Below are 24,404 nucleotides of genomic sequence, written 5' to 3'. Positions count from 1 at the left end.
CCTGTAATCCCAGCACTTTAAGAGCCCAAGACAGGCAGATTACCTGAGGTCAGGAGTTCAAGACCAGCCTGGCCAACATGGTGAAACCCCGTCTCTACTAAAAATACAAAAATTAGCCAGGCATGGTGGCACACACCTGTAATCCCAGCTACTCGGGAGGCTGAGGCAGGAAAATTGCCTGAGCCTGGGAGGCGGAGGTTGCAGTGAACTGAGATCATGCCACTGCACTCCAGCCTGGCCGACAGAATGAGACTGTCTCAAAAAAAAAAAAAAAAAAAGGTGTATACTACATTATTTTCTGGGTTTGAAAATTCAGTTATTTCCTATTGATAAGGACTTAGAGTAACTCCAGCTTGTTGATATAATAATGCTGTAATAAATGTCCTTATACATAAGTATATATGCAATGAGTATATATGTATATAAATGTATATAATGTATATAAGTGTATATAAATATGTATACACATATATACACAAATATCCTTAACATACATATATTATATATCCTTACTATATGTGTGTGTGTGAATATGCTACTAAATTAACACTCAAAATGTATTTACCAACAGGGTATGAGAATGTCTTTTTCAATGAGACCATTTCCATTACAGTAACACCGATGGAGCTGGTGGCCATTATCCTAAGCAAACTAACGCAGGAACAGAAATAACTGGAGTGTAGACACACTTTAAATTATTAGGAGCTGAAATCAACATCAAACAGAAAGAAATGCAAATTCTTAAATTTTAATTTAAATTATATACAGTAATATGATAGTGTTATGCATCTACACTATCTGTTTAAGTCCAGTTCTAATATATTCTAATGTGTACTAATGACAGTGGATAAAAATTTTTAAATAATATGTACTGATTTTCTGCAATTGAAATAAGTTAGAATGTTACTGTGATTTTACACTAACATCAAAGGTCCCATTCTGCAAAATATGATTCTTGTAATAGGCAGTTGGGTTGCTTTTATGATCTGGTTCTCTCCCTGAACAGAAACCCTGAGATCAATGACAGACCACAAGGCAGAATGCATCTTTAACCTTTGCATCAGTGACTGGCAACATGAAACTGCAGATTTTCAATCACTGGCCATGATTACTTCTTTACCATGAATCCAGCTCAGGGACCAACACTGTTACACTGTTCATAATTTCAATTGCTTAATAATATTATCCAATAATTGATGTTACTTTATCATGTTAAGGTGTTGTAAAAATAAAAGAACAAAGTTCTGGAATTTATTTTGCCTCTCTTCCAAAGGGAAAGATTAGCTATAAGCTAATCAACAAAGCAGGTAAGAATATTTTAAATAAGAATATTTTAAATTTAATAGTGAGTTATAATGTTTAAGTTAAATAGCAAATATTAAATTAGAATCTATTGATTCTTCTGTTAATGAGGTTGCTAAATTTATTAAAGTAAACTTTAAGAATTTATTAAAAGATTCTTTAAAAAAAAGAATCTATTGATTCTCAAAGCCTAGTCTGAAAGGTAATTTTATTTGGACTATCTAATATCATTAAAATACAGAAAACAACATTAAGCCAGAAATCTACATTAAAAATTTTACATGCCTCATGCTGGCTATTTTCACTTCCTTTAAGCCTTTGTGGCTCTTCCTATGATGTCAGCTTTAAGTCTTGTTCTGAAGAGAAATCCATACATTCAATTAAAATGAACCACTTAGAACAATTAAAAACTATTGCCTTTATAAAAATAGATTTAAGACATTTCATTTTATTTCATAAATTGAGCATTTAAATGAAGCTTTATCTTTCATGAAATAGTTACTTAAGAAATAATTCTCCAAAACTTCAACAAACTACTTGGGGAGACACCAGATGTCACCAGATTGAAGACATACAAACATGTCAGACATTCACTCACAAATTCATCCACCAAACATAAATGAACAAAACCACCAGAAACACAACTTTAAAATACAGTAGAAACATATAAGGTAACACAGTATATTGTTCTCCACTTCCTAATAGTACCTTATAAATGATTTCCAAAATCACTGCTGATACCTTTATTAGTGTACAATGTCTTCCTAATATCTAAAATGTTTCCCTCCACTATTCTGACAATTTTTTTTCATCTTTTAAAACAATCCTATGTGGAGTCTTTCTTGACTCTACATGTCTTTCCCCAGATAAATAGGTACCTCTTTCCTTGAGGCTGCCTTTGTACTTTACTGATTTTTCTACTGCATCTTTACCACCTGAACTGTACATTATTGTTCCACATGTCTGTCCCCTCTGCTCCAAGACTGTAGGGGACAGTCTTGCACATCACCTTCGTATAAACAGTCTTTATTTTACTCAGCAGTGTTTTATTGAGTCCTGCTACATACATACCAGGCACTAGGGTTTAAAAAGAATGAAAATAAAGCATGTCAGGGATGGCTTTTCTAGAAATCATGCCCAAGCAGAGACTTAAATATTGAGGCTAGCCAGATTAAAAGGGGTAGGGGGCAGGAAAGGGTGACAGTATGCCAGGAAGCAACAAGATAGGGAGTAAGGCCTGCAAGAGTGAATGTGTATTTGCCTACAATAGAAGGATGAGTGAGTAGGGCATTACCAGCAGTTCAGTAATGCCAGAGAAAGGGCACACAGGGAAAACAGCTAAAGATAGAGGCTGGGGCAGAAGTCAGATTATGAAAGCCTTATGTGTAATTTTAAGATGCTTGGACATTAATGTTCCAGAATGGTCTCTGGCTCTATCTGCATTAGATATAAATCACTTTAAATGCCAAAACCAATATTCCTAGTGAACCATTATTCATTAACACAAGGTAATAGATAGCTCATGTGGACACAGCTGGGATGATACTAGGTAGAAAACTCTCAAAAATTGTTATGAACACTTGGAAAGTCAATTCTATAATAAACTCATAGAAACTATAAGAAATCACTTAATATTTCATTTGAGAAGGTGCTTTCTAAAGTTATAATGCATATAAATATAACTAATAGTTGTGAATTCAGAGCTGTGAAAATAAAGCAAAGAAACCACATTGCGTTTGAGTCAGCAATCTTTAGATTTCTATATAGTTTTCCCATCTAGTCCCTAAATTCTAAATATAATCCTGGTACTCACTCTCAAATTTACTTTAAATACTAGCCTATACAAAAAATGCACTTTCTCTTACTTTTGTTATTTTTATGTTGCTTTTGTTAAAGGAAGAACACAAAAATGCCCCACTAAAAGGGATTCTGTTTGGTTGCAGGCTGCAAGAGAGGAGGAAACACAAAGCACATTTTGCCAGAAAATGATTTTTTAGAAGTCAGAACATAATATGAAGTCAAGCAGAGGCACTCTAGAACTGAATTTGCTGTGCTTCTTTAATATGTTCCTTTCTCTCTTTGTTTTCTGGCAGCTGTGACTCACGCAGGTCATGGAGAGTATCATTCCCTAAGGAAAGCACAACTCCAATATACATCTTTATCTATTAAGTTCATCTGTCCCAATTCTGTGGATGCTGACTGACTTTCAGTTACTGATGGTGATACACATGGACACTTATCATCAACTTTCAGATTCTTGAATCTGTGACAATTCTTATTACTGAGAGACAAACTAGTAGGATGCCAGCTATAAATGCTGATTATCCAATTACCTACTCAAAATACAAGAATATCCCATTAAACATGCACAGAAAAAAAAAGCAGTCATTCCTGCTGACCTGCTGCTCTTTGCTATTCTGTATTCACCAGAAAATTTCCCACTCCTTCCTCATGTCCAGGTTAAATGCTAGGGTATACCTGGAAACCTCTGAATCATCTGAGATTTCTCTCTATCCCCCAAACCTTTTTCATTCAATCATCACTAAATCATATTGACTATACCTCTCTTCTGCCTCTGCTTTATATTCTCACCGCCACTGGGAACATAAACATTTATCAAGTGGCTTTTGTTTAAAAAAAACCCACCAACTATTAATGTTATTTCTTACATGAAAAAAGAACTTAAGCAAAACAAATGAAAAAGGCATAACACCAAAAAAGGCCAACATTTTAAAATGAATAACTGAGATTCCTAACTTTATTTCACCATAGATGGGTGAAAACCTTAAATACATTGATACTAGTCCAAGGATGTATGACAAGGAAACTATAGCTGACTACTGCAAAAGCTTCCTTTGTCTCCTGGTTTCTTTACATGGTTACCTTCCATCAACCTCCATGAGGGGTCACAAACTATAGGCCACAGGCCAAATCCAGTCTGTCTTACGGTTTTTTAAATAAAATTTTATTGGATCTCAGTCATGCCTATTTGCTTACATATTATCCATAGTTGCTTTCTCACTATGACAGCAGGGTTAAGTAGATATGACAGAGACCACATAGCCTAAAATATTTCCCACATGGTCCTTTACAGAAAAAGCTTGACGACCCCTATTTTACACCATAGCCAGAATGCCTTAACACTCCAATTTAATCTCCTGACTCCCCTGCTCAAATTTCTCCAATGAGTCCCTGCATCAGCCATTGCTGGCTCCCTACCAATAGACATTCCTAACTCTTTCTTGTAGAAGAAACACAAATCTATTGGGATACTTATTATCCCAATATTCTTCCCCAGCTACAGAAAGAGAAACGATTATTCTAAGATAATCACATAATTACATTTGCTTTCCCAGTGTCCAGTATGGGGATGGGCATGTGGTGTGACCCAGCCAATGAAATGTTACAGGAAGTCCACTGCATGCTTCTAAGTTTTCTCCCTATTTAAAGAAACGTGAAGAAAAGCAGCCCTTGCAACGTTGTGTTCTGAGAACAAGATGTTTGGAGCTGTTGCAGATTAGCCAGCCATGAAAGGAGATTTGAAGAAGACACTGCCAACAGCACAGCTGAAAGAGGGACAAGTGGGATTCTAGGATATCACTGAACAACCAAAACAACTCCAGTTCCTACTGTTTTAACCACTCCTCATCTAGTATTTGCAGTCCAAAGCATTCTACCTGGTAAATTTCCCATGGCCCAAGGGATAAGAGCTACTCATTTCTATAGTATTAAAAATTCTATCATAAACTTGCCTTAGCTTAGTATTCACCTCATTCCCAACCTCTCATATCTCACACTTTTTGTACTAGCAAACGCGAACTGCTCATAAACCCTGCAAAGTTCACTCAAGCATCTTGTCTTTTGCACTTGCTGCTCTTCCTCCCATACAGGCAATCTAATTAGATGTTCCTTCTGCCAAACACACAATCTCCTTACGTGTTCTTTCTGCCAAACATCATTCTTCTGCTACTTTACCTAGAAAAAAATCTACTCACTCTGCATGCTTACCTTAAATCCTACCTACTTTTTTTTTAAAGCCTTCATTCCTAAACACATGTGTCTGGCACATAATCAATATAATATAAAACCATAAATATAAACTTCCAGTGGGCATCTAGCACACAGTAAGCTATGAATAAAGTAGCAAAATAATAAAAATGACAATGACAACAACAAGCTCCTGTCTGTATTTTTAACTGTGCTCTGTAGCATTAAAAAAAATGCTTAGTATCTAAAAGACATTTGATAGCTATTTGTTAAATAGATAGGTGAAAACATAAATAAAAATGTTTCCTTGTAAATTCTATTGAAAAAGTACAGAAATGAAATAGATACAGCTCTACAGCTCTATTCTATTATGATCACCTTAAAGATCAAAACTACATCTATTCCATCTTTGTCTCCTGCAACGTACAAAACCTAACTTACAGAAGCTCTTTGATAAACGTATGGCTAGGCCGGGCTTGGTGGCTCAAGCCTGTAATCCCAGCACTTTGGGAGGCCAAGGCGGGCGGATCACGAGGTCAAGAGATAGAGACCATCCTGGTTAACACGGTGAAACCCCATCTCTACTAAAAAAATACAAAAAAAATTAGCCAGGCGTGGTGGCAGGTGCCTGTAGTCCCAGCTACTCGGGAGGCTGAGGCAGGAGAATGGCGTGAACTCGGGAGGCGGAGCTTGCAGTGAGCCGAGATCGCGCCACTGCACTCCAGCCTGGGGGACAGAGCAAGACTCCGTCTCAAAAAAAAAAAAAAAAAGATAAACATATGGTTAAATTAAAGGTGTTCTCACACAGTTTGAATTGTACAATATACTAGGTGTCCACATCCAGGTAGCATAGTAGCATTTTTGTTATTATGAAACATTTTTGTACTTTTATTATAATCTGCTGAGCCTAGAGTTGGGCAATTTGTATATTTATTATGACAATCTTTTGGCGAATGGTAGCAGAGCATCTTGTTTTAACAAAATTACTGTTATCACGACAATTAACCAGCAGGTACAAGAATACATCTTGTTCCAACAAAGTAAATATATCTCTTTCAATTTCAAATTAAAAGGAATAAAGTCATTAACAGTGAGACCTTGCTTGTACAAGCATATGTAACATGACCTGTGCTTCGCTGTTAATGATCAAAACTTCCTTACTTTTACTTTTTATCTATGGTAGGACCACCCAGAGCAGGTATCCACAACTCCCAGGCCACAGACTGGTACCAGTCCATGGCCTTTTTGGAACCACACCACACAGGAGGAGGTGAGCATCAGGCAAGCCAGAGAAGCTTCATCTGTATTTATAGCCATGCCCCATGGCTCATATTACCACCTAAGCTCCGCCTCCTGTCAGATCAGTGGTAGCATTAGATACTCATGGGAGCGTGAACCCTGTTGTTAACTGCCCATGTGAGGGATCTAGGTTGTGTGCTCCTTATGAGAATCTAATGCCTGACGGTCTGTCACTGTCTCCCTTTGCCCCCAGATGGGACCATTTAGTTGCAGGAAAACAAGCTCAGAGATTCCACTCATTCTACATTATGGTAAGTTGTATAATTATTTCATTATATATTACAATGTAATAATAATATAAAGTAGCACAATAAATGCAATGTGCTTGAATAATTCTGAAACCATCCACACCTTCCCCTAGTCCAAGGAAAAACTGTCTTTCACAAAACCGATCCCTGGTGCCAAAAAAGCAAAAAGGTTGGGGACAATTGACCTAAAGTAATTCACTATAAGAAGTCTTACCTGGATTGCTGTTTTCAGAACAGTTTTTTGGCATCTGTTTTTCTTTATAGTCAGAAAATAATTGGCAAATTCTATGTATAAAAATGTAATAAATAAAATTATTTTAATACTGATATAAAAATACTTACCAAATGAAAAATTCTTAGAGTATTTCAAATATCAGAATATCAGAAAACAAGATTATCCCATCCACTTATGTGTACATCCTACAAACTTTTCATTAAGCTTCTAATTAAAAAAGAAAAAAAGTAAGATGAAATACTCATAAATTGAGGGCACCATGACTCAGTAAATTAACTTGCATTCGCTTGACATAATAGAAAGTCCCAACTCTGAAGAAGTCCTAGCTCCATAATGAACAGCTATTTGTTCTTGGAAAATTTACTTCTCTTAGGCTCAATGTCTTCTTCTACAAAGTGAGGAATTTGCTGCCTTATTTCACTAAGCTATAAAGATTTAACAAGATAAATTTTTAAATGCTCACAGAAATAGTAAAGCAATGGAATAATCTGTTCCTAAACTTTATGACTGAAATTATATTCGAATCCCAAATAAAACCCAATGTGTAGCTAGGAAACAGTGGCTCACACCTGTAATCCCAGCACTTTGGGAGGCCAAGGCAGGCAGATCATGAGGTCAAGAGATCGAGACCATCGTGGCCAACATGGTGAAACCCCATATCTACTAAAAATACAAAAAATTAGGCGGGCATGGTGGCATGCACCTGTAGTCCCAGCTACTTGGGAGGCTGAGCCAGGAGAATCGCCTGAACCTGGGAGGCAGAGGTTGCAGTGTGCCAAGGTCACGCCACTGCACTCCAGTCTGGCAACAGAGCAAGACTCAGTCTAAAAACCCAAAGTGTATTTTGTTCATAGGTCCTAATATGCAAATGTTGTAGCTTTCAGGAAATGTTATTGTCTTTTGTTTATTAGTTGTCCTACTCTTTATGGCTTATAACTCAGAGCATCTCAACTATTTCAGAGTTTATAATTAAATTTATTCATAAATATCTCATTAAAGTAGGTAACATGATTGTCCACTATTATGGAGTTTATCAATCACAACAAGGGCAGAAAACCAATGGATGGATGTCAAAACCTGGCTTAGACCAATGATCCTTCTCTACAGACTCACACTCTGAACCAGCAGATGTTTGTTAGGATAATGCTTCATATCCATCTCCAGCTGACATGGGAGACCAAAATCCTATTTTTATTTGTTTTAGGTTCCATGAAGAAGTTGCAAATTCACATTCTCTAATTTTTGAGATACATACTAACAATATATTTTGCACACAACACTCTACACATTATTCAGCTCCGGGGACATCTCATAGGCCACCTTACATGAATATTTTTGTAGCGAAAATCACAATTTCAATATTTAGATGGCACCCATTTTGCTTTGATTCACACTGTTTCCTTAGAGTTAGTGAGCAAATAGTCAAATGACCTTCCAGTGACAGTGCAAAATATGGAATGCTTCAAAACTTTGTGCAGCCTCCCTGTGCAGGGGCCATGCTAATTTTCTCTGTATTGTTCCAATTTTAGGATATGTGCAGCCGAAGCAAGCACAAAGCCCTACTTTCACACATGGACAGTGAGGAGTCATGAACGAGATTTGGCTCTCAGTCTAACTAACCTACTTGAGATCTCGAGAATTATCTCCAAAGGCTTCCTGTGAGGTAGAATTTGAAAATATTTTTAAATCTTGAGGAAGAGATGCAAGTAGCTTGGGAGATTTTCATTATCATGGAAAATAGATCACTCAAGGGGCCAACCACAACTGGGTGCTCACTGCTCTAGGGAAGGTTAACATGGGGCTTTCTACTGCCTAAGGTACTATACAGGATATAAAGGTGCCTCAGGGTATGTATCTGGTAGCAAAGAAGAAGAAACAAACACTGATATCTTTCTGCCACATTATTTGAACCTCTCTGACAGTTTAGAACAAGCCCAACTAATATCTGCTAGAGAAAAGACCAACACAGGACTCAAAAGATCTCTTAACATGAAGTTCTCAGTTAAGTCTAGGATAAGATGTGGGTTCCACATCAGGTTTTGAATGTGGGGGGAATTGAATAACTGATGGTAGGAAGGAAAAGGTATTATTCTGTAAGCTGATAGATACTGCCAATAATATTCATTTTAATGTCCCAATCACAGAGATAAAAGTCAAATTAGGCCAGGCGTGGTGTCACACCTGTAATCCTAGCATTTTGAGAGGCTGAGGTGGAATTGCTTGAGCCCAGGAGTTCAAGACCAGCCTGGGAAACATGGCAAAAACCCCATCTCTACTAAAAAAAAAAAAAAAAAAAACTTTAAGCCAAAGGAAACTTGGGGTTCAAATGAATAGGTATTGCTCATTTTTTCAATACTTAGATTTATAGAATATATGTAAATCAGATATTTCCAATGATAAATACTAGGATTTGAAACTGTTATAAATTTTTTTTTATGAATTTATGAAACTATTCATGGAGTTTTTTCCAACTTTTATACTCAGGGTTATATGTGCAGGATGTACAGATTTGTTACATAGGTAAATGTGTGCCAAGGGGGTTGGTTGTACAAATTATTTCATCACCCAGGTATTAAGCCCAGTACCCATTAGTTATATTTCCTGCTTCTCTCCCTCCTCCCTCCAATAGGCCCCAGTGTGTATTGCTCTCCTCTAGGTATCTATGTGTTCTCATCATTTAGCTCCCCCTTATAAGTGAGAACATGCAGTATTTGGTTTTCTGTTCCTGAGTTAGTTTGCTAAGGAGAATGGCCTCCAACACCATCCATGTCCATGCAAAGGCTATGGGCTCTCATTCTTTTTTATGGCTGCATAGTATTCCATGGTGTTTATGTACCACATTTTAGTTCTTAAAAGTACTAAAACAGTCTTTATCCAAGACTGTTATAAATTTTCAAAAGGGCAGTTAAAGGTTATTTTTTACTATTTTCTACCTTCTGAAATGTTTTTGTTTGAAAGGAGGGAGGAAAAGCTTCAATTGAGATAATTGAGATTAAGTCCTATTACGCCAATTTTAAATCTCTCACCTTGCTCAGGCTGGGCAGGTATACATGAAGTTTTCAAAGACAGAAGGATACTGCGAGATAGTAGACTATGCCTGCCACATTATAAGTAGCTGGCTTACATTTGATGAATAAATGGATTGAAAGAATGGATAAACACACCTGGGAAGTTCAACTTTTTTTTTTTTGGAGACAGAGTCTCTTGTTGCCCAGGCTGGAGTGCAATGGTGCAATCTCGGCTCACCACAACCTCTGCCTCCGTGTTCAAGTGATTCTCCTGCCTCAGCCTCCCAAGTAGTTGGGATTACAGGCATGTGCCACCACAGCCGGCTAATTTTGTATTTTTAGTAGAGATGGGGTTTCTCCATCTTGGTCAGGCTGGTCTTGAACTGCAAACCTCAGGTGATCCACCCGCCTCGGCTTCCCAAAGTGCTGGGATTACAGGCGTGAGCCACCGCGCCCGGCCCAAGTTCAATAATTTTAAAGAAAACTCCTGTAGACACCAATACATTTGCAATAGTAATGATCATTTATATTTGCTATTTTAGTTTTCATAAAGATATAACTAAAATGATTAATCCATACTTCTTGAACATGTTCATCTATATATAATGAAAAGATACTTACATAATAAAATGCATACATAATAAAATCTACAGGCACAGGCAAAAATATTCCCTCTACTTCTGAAGAGGCTAAAAGTTCACATAAGATATCCATTCACATAAGTAATAGAAACTGAGAATTTATCTATGCAAATATTATATTCCTTCTCTACCCAAGGATTATTTCATTCATAATGAACCTTAACTAGAACTTTTCAGATGTTCATTGCAGAAATCACAGATAAGAAAAAGGGAAAAACTTCACTTACAATACAAATGCCCAGAAATAAGTTTTATCATATTTTCACCTAACACAAGAGCATATTCTGTTTGTGTGTATGTATAACCTGTTTTTTTATCACTTGATATACCAAAGTATATCTTCCAATGTCAACATATATCTGTTTCTATTGACATCCTCAATGGTTACATATTATGCCATCCTATGGATGCACTGAAATTTGTTCATAAAATCTGTTATAAGTTCTTAATACACTGCTATTTTAAGCAATACTGAGCAACACAAATATATCAATTTCCCAAAGATATTTCAGTACAATGGAATTGATGGGAAAGAGGCATATACGTTATAAAAATGTGGTTCTTACCACCAAAGTGTCTATTTGAAAAGTCACAGCAACTTAAACTTTAAGCAACTGTATAAGTACCACTGCTCTTCATCCTCACAAACTTTGTGGATAGAAAACAGTATTTCAATCCTCTTTTAAATTCCTTCTCTCACCAGGAACATTAACTGTTTTCCTATGTGCATAGGTCACCAGTAGATCTGCAAAAAAGTACTTTGCCCACTTTTAAATTGAGCTTATTTTACTTGTTTTCTTGTTGATTTGAAAGAATTATCTGTAAAATGAAAATACATTTCTTATCTAATATATATATAGTAAATATTTTGGAAGTATGTTGTCTTTTTTTAATTTTTTTCTTATATACAAGGTGTTTTAATTTTTATTTTTCCAAAACAACCTTCAGAATGCTTGCTTGCGAGGTTCTTAGAAGGTCTTTGTCAAGATAAAAATATATCTGTATAAATAGGCATTTATGTTTTCTTCTGGTACTTTTCTCATTTTGAATATTTAAAACTTTTCATCTATATCCCATCAGAAACTTATTTTTGTGACAAAAACATCTAGTTTTCTCCAAACAGCAGGCATTTCATTTACTAATAATTCATCTTTTTCTACTAATATGAAATGTCACCATTATCAACTTCTAAATTCTTACATATATTTGGGTAGTTCTGGATTTTCTATTCTGTTCTATTCATTCATGTCTTTTCAGCTGCTGGTAAACAATTTGTGGAAATAGTACATTTTGATACTTAGAAAGGCAAGTCTTTTTCCATACAATAGTAAAAGACAGCATGTGTAACTTAAAAATGTTAAAACTTTTATATTTTTATTTGGGCTTAGGTAAAAGTGATAAATATAGAAAGAACTCACATCTTGAGAAAAATGAATCTTCCTATTTAAGGACATGAACCATCTTCCCATTTCAGTTTCTTTCTAAGATTCCTCAGTGAAGAACATATTTATATAGGGATACATTGACATAAAATGCACATTGGATTTTATCTGAAGAATAGCCCAGAAGTCGATATAATGGGAATTATTTCTCATTACACACCTTTCTCTAATGCGTATAACATTGTTTTAAATGTGTACATTAAAAATATCTGCTGCATCGACTTAATTTTGCAAGTTAAACCACTTTAAAACAGTCTATTAAGTGTTATATAAAGGAAATTATTATTGGATTGGAAATCAGCTAAAGCTTTTTGTGTTTCTGCTCATAAAGAAGCCTTTGTGCCAACCTCTCTGAGGTTTCCACACTCAGGGTGCTGTGGGGCCTGCAGAGGCGAGAAAGCCAGCCCTCCCCCCACCCCACAGGAGGGCAAATCCCCACCCCATGCCCGCACATTCCACCTCCTCCCAGCCCCAGGACTGGTTACCTCTTCTTCTTGTACCTCTTGTTCACGCCAGGGCCCCTGAGCCCGATGATGAAACCCGCTCTGGGGACTTTACCCCACCAGGCAGCTCTGCGGAGCTTGCCCAGATCTTCTTGATGGACGTGGTACCTTGGCTCCAAAAAGGCGATGTCATTGTGGTCCCCCAGAGAGCCTACGTTGTTCTTGCCACTGCCCCCGCAGCAGGGGAAGCAGTGGCAGCACCACTTGCCCATCTTGCTGCTGAGGCCAAAGGGCTTCTTCATAGCGGAGGCAGCCGGCTTTGAAGAAACCTCAACACCCATCCTCTTTTACCAGCCTGGGGAGCCAAATAGTAGCTAGCCAATCACCTCTGCCAACAAATTTCACCAACAAGCAGGAAACTCTAGGTTTCCAATCTGTTAGAGGAGAAACGTCAGGCCCAGCCCAAACTCGCCAAAGCAAGGGAGCCCAGCCCAGGCGGGGATAGGCCAAGCCCAGCGGGATTTGAAAGGCCACACCCACCTGGGGAAATCCCACTCCTACCCGGAGGGGGGAAGCCCACACCCACCCCACGCCCACCCAGGGAAACCCACGCCCACCTGGGGAAAGGCCAAGCCCCTCCACCCACCCGCCGAGGAAACACCCAGCCCAGCCAGGGGAATGCCAAGCCCAGCCAAGAAAAGGGCAAGCCCAGCAAAGGAATGCCCAGGGAGGAAATGCCAATCCACGCGAGGACCACGAAGCGAAGCGACCAACCCCAAGCCAAGCATGGAACACCAAGTCAAGAGACCAACACCAAGCCAAGCGACGAACGCCAAGCCAAGCAGTTACACACGCATGCGCAGAACACCAAGCCAAGCTGCTGCGGTGTGCGCCTGCGGCGTACCTCAGATGGCAAGTTACTGCACGTGGCAGTGTCCGACGTGTGCAACCCACGTGCTTGTAAGTTCTGGTGCCACAAATGTCAGTGACAGCCTTGTGCTCCCGCCAGACCTCGTGGAAACTGGCCAAGCTTCAGGCCATTGAGAAGGAGAGGCAGCCCGTGGGAAAAGGCGTCTACAAGCAGGACTGGGGCCAGAGCGCCTGGAACTTGAGGATGCTGACTGTCTCCTCTGAAGAAAGCCCCGAAGACACTCGTGGCGGTGCTGTGCCCAGGTGGCCGCGGCTGCAGGGGAGGGGCGGGCTGGCTTAACTCGCTGCAAATGGCCTCAAAATCGTGGAACATAAGCCGCCCATGGTCCCCAGGCCCTGCTGAGCGGGGGGAGGAGCACGAGCACCTACCACTGACGGTGAGATGCAGAAAGGCATCCCTATGTGCAGATCCTGGGAACAGGATGCTTTAAGCCCCAGGGAGCCAGATCAGGCAACCCTGTCAGCACAGTTGAGCTGGACCCGGGCAGTGGCTCTGTGACCCTCCTGCGGGGACCCTCCTGCTACACAGCTCCACGTGGCCAGGCTCCAGGGTGCTCACCCAAACAGCAAGCGCTTTGGTGTGGGATGAAAAATGGATTCCGAACCTGGGACACAGACCTGCTCTTGCCAACAAAAGTAGAGAGGAAGACAATTAGGAGTGCAAAAAGAATGTATTCTTTTGTAACTCAAGTCTTGCCTGATCTGCAGGGTTAAGCTAAGGCTCCTCTTGCTTGATACTAAATGAACTTTTGAATGAAATAGAGAAAAAGAAAGAAGACACACACACTAAATCGCCTTGTCCCACTGTGATCCCCTGAGCCAGCAAGCAAGGGGAGGCCTGGCCTCCTGGGCCCTCTCCCCACCTGAGGGCAGAGCAGTTTCCTCCAGGGTTGCAGGGAGCAGCTGGGCTCAGTGGGGCTGGGCCACCCTTCCTTCGTTTATGGGCATCCCCACACCTGCACTCCCCCACGCAGAGTTCCATGATCTGGGTCCAAATCCCAGCTCCGACCCTCAGCACCTGTGCCACCTGGCAAATGCCTTACCCCCAGGCACTTGCTGTCTGTGTCCTTCTCGACAGGAGGGATGGGAGCCGGTGTCCCTGGCATGCAGCGTTGTGACAGTCAAACACAAGCGGGAGCAGGCAGACACGTGGACAGGGGCCTGGCTGCTGGGCGTGCTCACCAGAGGGCATCAACCCATCTGCCCAGGTGGTCTTGCAAGTCTCAGCACTTATTAGGCACCTGACTATGGTAGACAGCTGAACAAAGCCCTGAGCTGCCCTGGGGAATATGACCAGGGTGATGGACCAGGAAGGACAGTTGGGGTGCTTGGCATGAGTAAGGAGGGGCCAGAGAAATGCCAGTCTCTTCCCACCAGCTATGGGTCCTGGATCATCTGTATGGGGCACCCTCAGTGGGCTGAGAACCCAGAGATGCCACAAGGTTTGGCCGCATCCTAGGCTTCCTGAATTCCAGCCCAGCCATGGCCCGGGCTTGGGGGTACTTTGGGCTCTTAGTTGGGATGAGGAGGGGCCAGGTGACACTCCTCCTATGTCCCAGGATCTGATCAAGAAGGTGGTGCCCTGTCACTGCCTGGGACCATCTGGTCTCAGTGAAACAATTAGGGCAGGAAGACCCTAGCACCCACCTTCTGGGCCACCAACACCCAGGTCCACAGTGTGGCCATCTGAGTCAGCACCACTTGCCTTGGGAGCCAGAGCATGAAGGCCCAGACAAGACTAGCATGGTGGAGCAGTGGATGCAGGTACGCAGGATGTGCTGTGCGGATCCAAAGGGCCCCTCTCTGGAGACTTGGGCATAACCTCTCTATCTTAAAAAAATCATTGCCTGTAATCCCAGCACTTTGGGAGGCTAAGGCGGGTGGATCATGAGGTCAGGAGATCGAGACCATCCTGGCTAACATGGTGAAACCCCATCTCTACTGAAAATACAAAAAATTAGCTGGGCGTGGTGGCGGGCACCTGTAGTCCCAGCTAATTAGGAGGCTGAGGCAGGAGAATGATGTGAACCCAGGAGGCAGAGCTTGCAGTGAGCTGAGATCGTGCCACTGCACTCCAGCCTGGTCGACAGAGCAAGATGCCATCTCAAAAAAAAAAATCATTGACACCCATAATATTTTACCTATTTACCTATTTTACTCATTTATAGGGTACATACGAGTGTTTGTTACATGCAGTGAATGTGTATTCTGGCTACTTTGAAATATTGTTGCTTAGCTACCCTAGTCTGCTGTCAAACATTACACCTTATTTCTTCTAACTGTATGTTTGCACCCAATAGCCACCCTCTCTTCATTCTCCCTTCCACACACCCGGTCTTCCCGGACTCTGGTATCTGCCATTGTATTTTCTGTGTCCATGAGATCAAGTTTTTTTAGCTCCCACATGTGAGTGAGAACCTGCAGTATCTGTCTTTCTATGCCTGGCTTATTTCACTTAACATAATGACTTCCAGATCTATCCATGTTTTTGCAAATGATATGATTTCATTATTTTTTATTGCCAAAGAGTATTCTATTGTATACATTTTGCACATTTTACTTAGCTATTCATTTGTTGATGGATACTTGGGTTGATTCTGTATCTTTGCTATTGTGAATAGTGCTGTGATAAACATGACAATGCAGGTATCCCTTTGCTACACTAAATTTTTATTTATTTATTTATTTATTTATTTATTTATTTATTTATTTTTTAGAAAGAATCTCACTCTGTCACCCAGTCCGGAGTTCAGTGGCGCAATCTTGCCTCACCGCAAGCTCTGCTTCCTGGGTTCAAGTGATTCTCCTGCCTCAGCCTCCCCAGGTAGCTGGTATTACAGGTGTGCACCACAATGCCTGGCTAATTATTTTTTGTATTTTTAGTGGAGATGGGGTTTCTCCATGTTATCCAGGCTGGTCTCAAACTCCTGACCTCAAGTGATATACCTGCCTTAGCCTCCCAAAGTGCTGGGATTACAGGCATGAGCCACCACGCCCGGCCTGAACTCTTTCCTTTGGATAAATACCCAGTAGTGGAAACGTTGGACCATACAGTACTTCTATGTTTAAGTTTTTTAGAATTCTCCATACTGGTTTCCATCGTGGTTATACTGATTTGCATTCCTACTGACAGTATAACAGAGTTTCCATTTCTCTGCATTCTCACCAGCATCTGTTATTTTTTTGTCTTTTTAATAATAGCCATTCTGAGGTGAGATGATATCTCATTGTGGTTTTGATTTGCATTTCCCTGATCAATGATGTTGAGCATTTTCTCATATACCTGTTAGCCATTTGTAAGTCTTTTGAGAAATGTCTATTGCTGTCCTTGGCCCATTTTTAATGGGATTGTTTTGTTACTTTTGAGGAATTTTAGTTCCTTGTATACTCTGCATATTAGTCCCCTGTCAGATGAGTAATTTGCAGTTATTTTCTCCCATTCAAGGGGCTGTCTCTTCCCTGTGTTGTTTCTTTTCCTGTGCAGAAGCTATATCCCAGTCATCTATTTTTGCTTTTGTTGCCTGTGCTTTTGAGATCTCAGCCATAAATTATTTGCTAAACCAATGTCCTGAAGAGTTTTCCCTATTTTTTTCTAGCAGTTTCATAGTTCCAGGTCTTACATTTAAGTCTTTAATCTATCTTGAGCTGGCTTCTATCTTCTACCTGAGAAATGGAAGAAGTTCAGAATGATTATGCTGAGATAGTAAGAAGACTGTACATAGCTAGAAATAATGGTCAGGAGAAAGCCATTGTGTGTTAATAAGGGGGCATTTTTTGTTTGTTTTTGAGATGGAGTCTCACTGTGTCGCCAGGCTGGAGTGCAGTGGTGCGATCTTGGCTCACTGCAACCTCTGCCTCCTAGGTTCAAGCAATTCTCCTGCTTCAGCCTCCTGAGTAGCTGGGACTACAGGTGTGCACCACCACACCTAGCTAATTTTTGTATTTTTAGTAGAGATGGGGTTTCACCATGTTGGCCAGGATGGTCTAGCTCTCTTGACCTTGTGATCTGCCTGCCTTGGCCTCCCAAAGTGCTGGGATTACAGACATGAGCCACTGCGCCTGGCCAATAAGGGGGTATTTTTGTATATTTCTTTCTCGGAAACAAAGAGGCCAATTCCATGTTGAAATTAAACGTATGATTTTCAAAAAGGATGCCTTGAGAATCTAACCAAATCTAACCCTTATTTAAAATTATTTGGTAAACTATGTCACTTTAGGTAGAGGAAGATAAGAATTACAGGAAGTTGAATTCTTGAAAAATCCACAAAAATGTACAGTGCTTGGAGAGAAACTTGTAAAAGTGATTGCCCCTTTACCATGATTTGATATGAAAAATACTGTAATATGCCTGCCTGCCTGCCTTTTTCTTTCTTTCTTTAGTTCTTTCTTTCTTTCTACAGTCTCCCGCTGTTGCCGAGGCTGGACTGTACTGCTGTGATCTCAGCTTGCTGCAACCTCCCTGCCTCGGGCTCCCGTGATTCTCCTGCCTCGGCCTGCCGACTGCCTGGGATTGCAGGCACGTGCCGCCACTCCTGACTGGTTTTTGTATTTTTGGTGGAGAGGGGGTTTCGCAGTGTTGGCCGGGCTGGTCTCCAGCTCCTGACCTCGAGTGATCTGCCTGCCTCGGCCTCCCGAGGTGCTGGGATTGCAGACGGAGTCTCGCTCACTCAATGCTCAATGTTGCCCAGGCTGGAATGTGGTGGCGTGATCTTGGCTCGCTACAACCTCCACCTCCCAGCCACCTGCCTTGGCCTCCCAAAGTGCTAAGATTACAGCCTCTGCCCGGCTACCACCCTGTCTAGGAAGTGAGGAGCGTCTCTGCCTGGCCGCCCATCGTCTGGGATGTGAGGAGCCCCTCTGCCCGGCCGCCCCGTCTGGGAAGTGAGGAGCGCCTCTGCCCGGCCGCCACCCCGTCTAGGAAGTGAGGAGCGTCTCTGCCTGGCGGCCCATCGTATGGGATGTGAGGAGCGCCTCTGCCTGGCCACCCCCTCTGGGATGTGAGGAGCACCTCTGCCCAGCCGCCCCATCTGGGAAGTGAGGAGCACCTCTGCCAGGCTGCCCCATCTGGGAAGTGTACCCAACAGCTCTGAAGAGACAGCGACCATGGAGAACGGGCCATGATGACGATGGCGGTTTTGTCTAAAAGAAAAAGGGGGAATGTGGGGAAAAGAAAGAGAGATCAGATTGTTACTGTGTCTGTGTAGAAAGAAGTAGACATAGGAGACTCCATTTTGTTCTGTACTAAGAAAAATTCTTCTGCCTTGGGATGCTGTTAAGCTATAACCTTACCCCCAACCCCGTGCTCTCTGAAACATGTGCTGTGTCAACTCAGGGTTAAATGGATTAAGGGCGGTGCAAGATGTGCTTTGTTAAACAGATGCTTGAAGGCAGCATGCTCGTTAAGAGTCATCACCACTCCCTAATCTCAAGCACCCAGGGACACAAACACTGCGGAAGGCTGCAGGGACCTCTGCCTAGGAAAACCAGAGACCTTTGTTCACATGTTTATCTGCTGACCTTCTCTCCACTATTGTCCTATGACCCTGCCAAATACCCCTCTCCGAGAAACACCCAAGAATGATCAATAAATACTAAAAAAAAAAAAGAAAAAGAAAAGAAAAATACTGTAATATATCACTACTTTTATCTGATAAGATTTTAGCTGATTAAAGTTTTGGTCTTAATTGCTGTTTTACAAAATAGATGCTCACTCTGAGCATATACTTCTACAACCAGTGTTAGGAACTTAAAATTTTTATATAATTTCATATGTTGTGACAAGAATAGTACCAAGAATGCTCCTTCTTCTCTTAATCGGGACTCACCAATTTCTAACATTTTGTTCCATTTTGTATCATTTGTCTATTTACATACCATTTTTTTAGTAATTTGAGAGGAAATTATGGACATAATCACCCCTAGGTGTGTATTTCCTAAGAATAAGGATATTTTTTTTCTTTTTTTTTTGAGATGGAGTCTACCTCTGTCGCCCAGGCTGGAGCGCAGTAGTGCAATCTCGACTCACTGCAAGCTCCGCCTCCCAGGTTCCTGCCATTCTCCTGCCTCAGCCTCCAGAGTAGCTGGGACTACAGGTGCCCGCCACTACATCCAGCTAATTTTGTATAGTTTTAGTAGAGACAAGGTTTCACCTGTGTTAGCCAGGATGATCTTGATCTCCTGACCTCGTGATCTGCCCACCTCGGCCTCCCAAAGTGCTAGGATTACAGGCGTGAGCCACCACACCCAGCCAGAATAAGGGTATTCTTTTACCCAACTCCAGAATAATTATTAAAATTGGGATTTTTTCGGGGGAGGGGGGATGAGGTGTTCCTCAGGCTGGAGTGCAGTGGCACGATCTTGACTCACTGCAGCCAGTGAGCTACCTCAGCCTCTGGAGTAGCTGGGACTACACGTTTGTGCCACCATGCCCCGCTAATTTTTGTATTTTTGGTAAAGATGGAAGGGGGGGAATCTCACCATGTTGCCCAGGCTGGTCTCCAACTCCTGGCCTCAAGCAATCCTCCCACCTCATGCTCCCAAAATGCTAGGATTACAGGCCTGAGCCACCATACCTGGCCTGATCCCAGTTTTAGAAAAACTCTGTATCTAAGTGTATGGATATGTTGGGTAATCACTTTCAAATTTTGGAAACTTTGCTTTTTTATATAATCAGAAGGATTCCATAAATGTACTTTGACTTGAAATAATATTTTCTTGAAGCCAGATATACATAGCTGTGACCTGGACTAGTTCATCTCATCATCTCCCCTCCCCACACCCTGCAGGTCCTGAGGTCAGTGGCCTTCCTGCCTGAGTCTTGGCTGCCTATGCTGCTGGCCATGGGTGAGAGGACAGCCTGCCCAATGAGTGTCAGTGTGCTTGTTGTTTGTGTGCTTCTGTTGCATTTCCTGTATCTCGTTTTTTGCTTTTCCCATCTATGTTTCTCCCTTTCCTCCCTGAGGCCTGCACTGGCAGTGCACTACCCACCTCTGAGTGGAGGGCAAGCCAGGCCCATGACCATATGATCCACTCCCTCAGAAACACTCAGTTATGCCTATTTGAATTAATGACTGGAAGCCCATGTGTTTAGAAATTTCACTTTCAATAATAGACTCTGCCCTACCACCCTATTGCAGGCATGGCAAATTATTGCAAGGAACGCAGGTACTACATCCAGTCCTATCAGCAACTGACTAAAGCCTTTCCCATAATAGCATCCTAAACAACCTTTTAATGACATTCTGTCGGCAGATTTTTTCTATTGGAGAAAACACTAGAGAAAAACTGCTTGAGTTTTGTTGGAAGAGACTGTATCTGGAACGGTGAGCAAAAAATACAGCAGTAAAACCAAGACGTCAATACTTGGGTTCACATTTCACAACTAAAAAAGAAATTCAGAATTCCACACAATTGGAAGACTACTCAAATAGAAAATTTCAAAGTGAGGATTCTCAGAGATCCTCCAGGAGCAACTGATCTGCACAAGCAGACAACTGACCCAAGACCTTCAGAATAAGCAATGACAGTGGACGGTGGATAGCTTCTGTCTAACACATCAGACCAAGACTCCTAATTCCTGTTTTGGTTTTTACCTGCTTGCTTATAACCATCCTTCTCATTTTCTATAGACCCCTTTTTGTCATTCATTCAGAATGACTCTTTTGCTCTTTTTTCCATCTTTATTATAAGAGTTAGGTCAGAACATACTCATTCTAATGCCATTCTTAGATAATCCCAAAGAGTAGCCACTGTCCTCAATCCTCCTGACTGCTAGATATGCTGGATAAACTTATGGCAATTCTGGTTTCATCAGATGGGACCACAGGCATCATAGCGAATGGCACTTTCACTTGCACCTACATTGACAGTTAACCCTAAAAAAGTCAACCTGTGACTTGCTAGAGTCCCTTTCTTCCAGAAAGATAATGACTAATATCGATGCCAATGATTTGTCATTTTGCCAGTAAGAATAATTGGTTATCTTACCATTTGTTACAATCTATTGATCAGACCCTCAGTAACTATAAATTTGAATTCACCAGACTTTGTAGGGCAATAGGCCAAATACCTGCCACACGGAAGAGACTAACAGAGTTCCAACTATATAACCTAGCTGGTGTAAGGCCTTAGTTTTTACACTGTGAACAACTCCTTATCTCCCTGATTTCTGGTACGCCTGCTAAATACTTCCTTTGTGGCCAGAACAGATGGTCCTATTTGCCTCAGACTAACACTTTATCCACTTTGGTAGAAAGAGTACTTCGAGAATTGTCTATATATACACAGACCCTGAATATATAATGGGCAAGACTGGAAATCCAACCCAGATATGAGCTCCAAAATGAGACCACTCAACTATTCAGAGCTACTACCTGGAGAAATTACTGACTCATTGTTTATGTGAACAATGAGGGCAGTGTTCCCAGTGGTGGGAGTCATACAAATAGTAACGAGAGTAAAAAACCTATTACTAACTGTAGACGTTACTGATGACAGCACCTCTGCCCAAGATGAGGTAGAGCTAGACAATCGCAGTGCTCTGGAGTTCTTGTCGCCTTCATGACAGCGTCTGTGCCATTAACACTTCTTGTGTTTGATCGATGAAAGAGGCAAGGTGGAGTCTGCTTTCAGGGTAGCAAACTCTGAATAAATGGGCTTTCCTTTTCTCATTTGGGTGGTCTTTATTTCCACAAACAGTCCATAAAATGAAAGGTTCTGTGCTATTTTAGAAGAATGTCTAGGAGTAACTGTGATAATCCCCTTCCCACACCCCCAGCTTTCCGGCCATGGACAGGAGCTTTTTCCTCTCTGTGGACTCAGCTTCAAGTCATCATGAAGCCACTGCAATGCCTCCTGCAGTGGAACTTGAGAAAACGAAGCTCTTGGCCTTACTCTGGAGGTGGCACCCAAGTCTCGAGAACAACACGCATGTGTGCCAGGCAGCAAAAGAAAGGGCAAGTTCTCATCCCCTGCAGGCTGCAGGGTGCAGCACAGGATGCTCAGAGCTCACTATTCAGTGTATGTCTGCTAACCACTGCCTGCCTCTTGCTATACTGCTGAAATTCTCAATGCCTTGGTCTTTCTGCTTTCTTGGCTGTCACACTGGCACATTCTGTGGTGCTATGAAATGACTCAAAAGGATCTCTCTCAATCATGTCTGAGTAACAAAACTGACTTCAAGTATCCTGAAACCAGAGGAGGTGAAAATCCAGAAGACAGGGCCACCTATTTCCTCCGTCTGATGATCTAGCCTGTCTTAAACCAGAGGACCACAGCGCATCTTGTGATCTCAGCCTCCTGGATCAGTCATTGTCTAGCTTTCATCATAAACATGAGAAACTGGAGCAGAAGATGAATGTGGAGAATGCTCTGGCTTGTCCCTATCCTGGGAAATTATTGTCCAGCAAATATGTAGCTGTCTAAAGCAGTAGAAGACAGCTGGTGTACGTCGTCATAGGAAGCACTGAAGAGTGCTTTTTCTTTCATCTAGCAAGTCTCAATTCTTGTTTATATTCTAAATCAGAACATAAAATCATGGGCCAGGACTGTATAGAGCAAACATAAATTCTATACACATATACATGGCCAGGACTCACTTAAATGGCTATATATAGGAGCAAAGAGGCTGGGAAGCAATGGCCAACACAGTTAACACACAGCCTACAGGAGGGGAGAAAATGTGCCCAAACTGTGCGTCTCCACCAAGTCCTAGTAGCTAGAATCTACAAGGACCTTACATAAATCAAGAACAAAAAAAGAATCACAGTAAAAAATGGACAAAGGACACGAACACACACCTGTCAGAAGAAGACCTAGTAGAGACCGACAGACACGAAAACATGCTCAAGCTAACTATCATCAGAGAAATCCAACTCACGAGGACAAGGAGGTACCAGCAGCATTTCACGCCAGTCAGAACAGCCACTAGTCCAAAGTCAAAAGAGAACATGCTGGCGAGGTAGCGGAGGAAACGAAACTCTGTTACACTCTTGGTGGGAATGCAAAATTGACCTCATACTGCAGAAAGCAGTTTGAAGACTTCTCAATAATAGAGAAAAAATAAATAAATAAATAAATAAATAAATAAATAAATGGATGGAAAGCAACTACCCTCCAACCAAGCAATCCTGGGTATCCTTTGGGTATCTCTCCAAAGGAAAATAAATGTTTCTATCAAGAAGGACACACACCCTCGCACGTTCACAGGAGTGCTATTCCCAAGTGGGAAGATGTGGAAATAACCTAGGTGCCCACCAAGAGTAAATAAGATTTGAAAAAATGTGATACCTTTGCTAAAAGGCCAGCAAGGATGATCAAACACAAACAAAATCATGCCCCCAGCAGCAACATGGATGGAATTGGAGGCCACTAGGCTGGGTGAACTAAGGCAAGAACAAAAAACCAAGTAACGCAGGTTCTCACTGACAAGCAGAAGCTAAACACCAAATACGCCCGAACATAAAGATGAAATCAACAGGTGCTGGGGATGACCAGACAGGAAAAGGATGGAAACAGAAAGCCCCGGAGGAAGAACAACCCCACTGGTACTGTCTCCACCGCCCAGGTGACAGGTGCGTTGGGATCCCAAGCTTCAGCATCCTGCTGTATAGCCACGTAGCTGGCCTGCAGGTGTACCCCTTGATCACAATAAAAGTAGCTGTTGTTTTAGAAAATCCAGGTTTGGAACTAAAAATAGGAAAAAGTAAATAAAACAAGAAAACGCACACGAAGCAAAACAAAACAAAGCCTATAATAACCTAACCCACACATTAGTGGCATAAACTTAGGAAGATAACTGACTGGACAAAACAAGGGGCCATATAATCAACCCAAAATTACAGACAGTGAACACATTTCCCACCCTCCCCA

The 24,404-nt window shown here is 41.5% G+C and overlaps 1 non-coding gene across 1 annotated transcript; it reads right to left on the bottom strand.

Moving 5' to 3' along the window:
• Positions 1 to 8,517: 8,517 nt before the first annotated feature.
• On the bottom strand, positions 8,518 to 8,624 carry LOC115935635 (U6 spliceosomal RNA). The gene has a single exon (XR_004071262.1). It is a non-coding gene; the product is annotated as a U6 spliceosomal RNA (small nuclear RNA).
• Between the last annotated feature and the right edge of the window lie 15,780 nt (positions 8,625 to 24,404).

The sequence above is a fragment of the Gorilla gorilla genome, chromosome 7 (assembly GCF_029281585.2).
Source record: "Gorilla gorilla gorilla isolate KB3781 chromosome 7, NHGRI_mGorGor1-v2.1_pri, whole genome shotgun sequence".
In the NCBI taxonomy this organism is placed as follows: domain Eukaryota; kingdom Metazoa; phylum Chordata; class Mammalia; order Primates; family Hominidae; genus Gorilla; species Gorilla gorilla.
The sequence above is the reverse complement of the archived record's forward strand: the minus strand, read 5'-3'. Positions and strand labels throughout refer to the sequence as shown.